This window comes from Xenopus laevis, chromosome 2S (assembly GCF_017654675.1).
Source record: "Xenopus laevis strain J_2021 chromosome 2S, Xenopus_laevis_v10.1, whole genome shotgun sequence".
NCBI lineage: Eukaryota > Metazoa > Chordata > Amphibia > Anura > Pipidae > Xenopus > Xenopus laevis.
The window spans coordinates 13,919,172-13,925,171 of record NC_054374.1 but is presented as its reverse complement, the minus strand read 5'-3'; positions in this window follow the sequence as shown (position 1 = coordinate 13,925,171).

The window sequence follows — 6,000 nt, the reverse complement described above, 5'->3', positions numbered from 1 at the left end:
ATTTACTAAACTTCAAATGTAAAAATCAGACTTTTAAAAAAAATCACACATTTTTCGGAATTCATTAAAGCCCAAGGTCTGAATTAGAAAATCCGGCATCTCAGACCTGTCGAGATTGCATATAAGTCAATGGAAGAAGTCCCAATTATTTTTTGATGTGCACTGGGTTTTGTGCAATACCCTGAGTTTTCAGGCAAAAAAGCATAAGAAATCTGAGTTTTCGGGTGAAAAATCTGAAAAAATCGTGAAAATCCAATTTTTTCCCACAAAGGAAATTTTTGGGAAAATGTAATAATAAATAAGTGTAAAAAATCCGAGCTGATTTGATCGGAGTGTGTAGCTGAACATGTTGAGATAAAATCAGACTTTGATAAATAACCCCCTTAATTTGCAGTTTGCTGTACAATATAAAAACAGAATTTTTGAGAAAATAGTAGATAATGGTAGAGATATTGTGAGGGGTTAACAATGTTACCTTGCAACATTTAACAAGCCCAGAGTCTGACCTGTTCTAATGCAGAGGTTATAACAGAGGAAGAGCAAGGACATCATTAGGACACAAGAGCAATCAAGCTTCTACCTAGTGTCTGTGATTAATTACTGTTCTAACCAATGTGACACTTGCAAGGCTCCACCGAGCCGGTTTCATGAATAATGATGGTATTAAATAATGCAAACTAAAAAGGCACACATTAACAATGGAATAGATAGTATTTTAAATAACTGAGAGCAAAGGGCACAAGCATTTGTAAACATTTATTTGTGTGCCGGTGGGCTAGGATCCAGAACCTATGCCCTATGCTACTATTTTTTTATCACTAGTGGCATTACCAGAACACAATGATCTAAAATCCGACAGTGACAATATCTGGATGTAGAAGGAACTGTTAATATATTTCTATTCATTTATGGCAAGCATAGTACACCTTGGGGTCCAGCAAGAAAACACCAATACCATGTACTTTTTGCTTTATACTGGGGAAAGAAAGTCAACAGAGGAGCTGTGACCTTTATTTGGGTATCACAGTGATTGGCTGCTTAAGATGAATCACATGCATGTAGTTCCTCTATATTGTTTATGCCCCCAGAAATTAGGTTAATGAAGTGAACAGCTGGTGCACACACACATGTGCCTTTTATGTAATTTCTGGGGACTTTTTTTCCAATCTTTTCTTTTGACTGCATTTGGTTGGAAAGCTATGATTGAGGAATAGAAGACTTTATATAGGGAAAAAGCTTCAAAGGAAAACAAACTTAGTTATCTTACACAATCAAAACATGGAATGAACCAGTATTACTTAAAAGTAGAGTTCCCTCTTGGCAATGTAGGAACAATAGCGTTAGGAATTGCTGATTTGACTGGCTTGCAAGAAACCAATTGCTAAATAACTATTTGCAAATAGCTGGGGCTCAGAAATTGGATGAATTGAAAACAAAAAACACACAAATCTCATTATATGGACAATAAACAAGTCCAAAAGGTGGCAATTAAAAACACTATTTGAAACAGGCCTAAGGTCAGGGCAGGCATAAAAATGAGCAGAGTAAAATATCAAGCCAAGGGTCAAAATCAAAAACAGGAACAGGACTTGATTCAGGAAACAGGATCGGGAACAGGAACTGGAACATGAACACAAAACAGGAGGCTAGGGAAATGTAATCAGCATATGACCCAGCACATGTTCCTGCCAATGGCAGGCTTAAAAAAACCCTACAATTGGGCTATTGCCTGCAACTGGATTAAGGATATGGGCCAGGGAACACAAACAGGAGAAACAATTATTAAAAAACTTGCCAGGCCTTGACCACATTACCTCCTGTGGCTCAACCTCGAGACCAACATACACTAGGTCCCTGGTTCTAGGCCAGAGAGTAACTGACAAATGGTTAAATGTTTAACTTGGTTGCAACCATGTTGTTGTTTGACATATTGAAAACCTGACATTTGATATGTCCACTTTGCCTAATTATTAAATATGTGGAGCTTTGAATGAATGTGGCAGTAATAATATAAAAAGTTAGATAGCTACACTTTTTTTTACAGGTTATGTTCTGAGTTTTTAGTGTTAGCATATGAATAACACTAGATAAAATATGTCAAAATTGTTAAGTAAAATAATAGTTATTGTACAGTGGTCCTTGAGAAATAAATATAGGATTAAGAAAATGTAAAAAGTATAAAGGTTAAAACATTAAGGAGCATACGGTATATTAGATTGTATCATTTATAACTGGATGTATATTCAAGCCGTTTGGACTAGTTTGTTTTTTTTCCAATATTCAATATAAACTGACTTATTACTGATTACAACTAGCAGATATTCATCTCCATGTGGAACATCTGATTTAAAGTAAGTCAAAATGGGGTGGTCAACATTTAGCACATCAATAAAGCCCTGGTAGGCTTTAATGACTAGTGGTGTGGAGTTAAAATGTTGAATTAGCCTAATGAGCATGTGATACTTTGAGTTATGGAGCTGAAGCAAACTCTGTTCATTTGAGGATATTGTATAGCTCTTTCTTTTCTTTATGATTTGCTCTGGGATATGGATCACTGGAGGCATGATTGCTGCATTCATAGCCATTTTAAACTGTCATATAAGTTACATGATCCTTTGACATAACAAATTCTGGCATAACTGGATTGGTGGAAGGGGACCATTTTCAGAAAAAGGAAAGCTGAAGTTGGGGCAGATTTATCAAAGGTCAAGGGGAATTTTCGAATTGAAAAATTCGAATTTCAAGCTATTTTTGCGTACTTCAACTAGGGAATAGTCCAAATTCGATTTGAATTAGCAAAAAATTTTGAAAATTTGAATATCGAAATGTATTATGTAATGTGACTTCGACCATTCGCCATCTAAAACCTGCCGAATTGCTGTTTTAGCCTATGGGGGACCTCCCCTTTATCAGAAAAAAAGGGGAGAAAAAAGTTTAATTTAATGTAACATTTATAAGGCACCATTTGGGTACCCTTTACCTCCCTGCCAGTCAGTCACTGATCTAAAGAAGGAAAATAATGGCTCTTTTTGTCAGCCACTGTCAAAGTCAGTCACTGTCAAAACGGAAATTTGCTCCTGCCCATTTTCATCTACTGTTCATACAAGCTTTGCAAAGATCAGTCTACTGACAGCTGGGATAAGACTTGTTTGCAATGTGGGTGGTAGCTGTATTGAATGGTCCCTTCATTCCTTTAGATTAGGGACTGCCAGGCACATACAGTTCAGTTCATAAACATTCCCCTCTTTGTTTGCACTTTTTTTGCAACTTTTAGGTTTGGTTTGGGCACTCTCCTGCTCTGGGTCCACTAGGAATTGAGGGAAGGGTCAGAAGCCACCTCTAGGGTGTATTGTTTGGCTATTTTGGAGCACATGTCAGGGAGGAAGGAGAATTATAGTAATCAGACTCTGCTGTGGGTTCAAGACTGGAGAAAGCAGCAAATCATAACTTGAACATGTCTTGCATGTATGAGCCTTAGAAGAAAGTTGCATACAATGTACTCTAGTAGCAACCCACAAATCAACCATCAAAAGAGCTTCTGTTGCACCTCAGAACACAAATTAAGAGCAGACTTTTTAAAGGAACCATGGAGAGGATTTATGTTGTGGGCCTTCTGAACAATGGAAGATAGTGTTGAGATTTAAAGTAAGATGAGTAATATTGTTTAATATTGTTTTTTATCCCTATCAGAATGGATACTTTAGGTTTCGGACTCCTTTCCTTAGGTAAGTGTTAGGATTAAGAAACCACTATGGAACACTAAGGCTCCTGTCCCTTTTAAGGTTTTAGTGAGGAGCAAGGAGGCAGTTAAGCTGGGAAATACACAGGGCAAGTGTTTGGTAAACAGGACCAACAATAGTGAGGCACCGGCAGACTTTACAAAGCAGGGAAAATAATCAGTGTAACAGCAAGTAAGGCAGAAGCACATACCATGGACAGAGTAAGGGGAGACTAAAAAATAGCAAACTCCATCGGTGTCAGTGGGGTTTTAAAGGTCTGAATTTAGCAGCACTCAGGGAATAGAAGCTCTAGTGTGTAGGGTGCATGCACCAGTATTAGAACCAGTGGTGCTGGCTCACTGACATCAGTGGCAGGTTGATGCCAAGAGTTAAGTGTAGAAGTACAGTATTTATTATAGACCCAAAGAATAGTGGGTAGGAGGAGTACCTTAAATATTATAGACTTAAAGGGTTGTGGGTAGAAGTTCACTATCTATTATATGCCTATCCATTTGTTATAAGCCTTTTCTAAGAGGTTGATGATGATGAGATGATGGTGCCCTTAAAAGGAGAACTAGAGCCTAACGAAAGAAGTATGTATAAATGCTGTACATTATGTTTTGTGCTTCTGTACCAGCCCAAGGCAACCATGGCCCTTTAGCAGTAAAGATCTGTGTCTCCAAAGATGCCCCAGTAGCTCCCCATCTTCTTTTCTGCTGATTCACTGCACATGCTCTGTGCTGCTGTCACTTACTGAACTTAGGGACCCACTCACAATATACAGTACACATAGAATAGAAATGTCACAATATAAGGCTGATTAGTAATTAATACAGATAATTACTACATGGCAGCACAGAAACCAGTGCAATTAGCATCAGCTGATATTACATCCTAACCTCATTTTCTGCTGGATAATTAGTGACGACCCCTAAGCTTAGCTTCTCAACAGCCAATCAGAGCCCACTGAGCATGTGAGTGTCACAGACACTTTCCAAGATGGTGACCCCCTGTGACAAGTTTGAAGTCCTGGATCATTGCTGCTATTGACAAGCTGAAACTTAAGCCTCGTGCAATAAGTTCAGTATATATAAAATATGGCATTTTTAGTCACATTCATGTTTAGGCTTTAGTTCTCCTTTAAGTAGAATTGGGCTCTTTGGTGTCGGCCTCATATGCGGGGATGGAACAAAAAAGAGACACCATGGAATTCTCTGTTGAGACTAGAGCTGGGGCATTGGGGCACCATTATATGTAAAGACATTTTTAAACAACACAGGTCGTTTTTAGACAAGTGTTTCTTATCTTGTAAATAGCTTAATCCAGTGTCGGACTGGCCCACTGGGATACCAGGAAAAGTCCCGGTGGGCCAAGGTGTCAGTGGGCCCTCATGCTGCTAAACATTTGACATATTTCATGGCTAGTCCCAAATTCTATGAGAGCAAAGAGGCTAAATAGATGGAATAATTGATTATAGTATGTAAAAGAAAGAGACTAGGAGAATAGAGGTTGAGTGAGGAGAGGAAGAATAATAGTACTGAGAGTGGGTCTAAGATAATTTGGTGGGCCCCTAGTCAACGGTTTTTGGGTGGGCCCCTGGTGTCCTAGTCCGACACTGGCTTAATCAGACCGGATTGTAACATGATTACAGTTTGCCAGAATGCATTTATTTTAATTTTCTCTGTTAAACATATTGCATCACATGGCCTGGCTCATGATTTGGGGGTAATGTCAGGCAACAACCCACAAACTGAAGCTGAAAAAGGATTCATTATAAAGAAAAATCTATAATACTCAATTTTCTCCATTTCTTATGTCCATACATCAAGACAAACATTATGGCAGCACACACTCAAAAATTATGTTCTCTGTCTATACTACAGAATTTTGCTATATGTGTGACTAAAAATAAACTGAAGATAAATCATATATATATATGCTTAAAACCTGGAATTCAACCCTGTAGCAAAGAGAGTATGTTCTTCCTGTGTCTCTGTGGGTTCCCCTTATACTCCAAAAATCTTCAGGAATCGGCTAATAGCAAATGAGAATTTGTCAGTTAGCACATTGGCACTATCATCAGCTGCATCAGCAATGTAGAATAATTCCATGTAAAAATTTGTGAGAAAGTCTATTTACAGGAATACAGTGAGGTGCCTAAAATTGGCATATCCACCAGTGAATCAGGGTTTCCATGTTCTTCTAGTGGATTTTCAATAATGGCAATAATTCCCCCTTTATGTTTTTAGACTAAAATAAAATGCAATTAAATATTCACAAA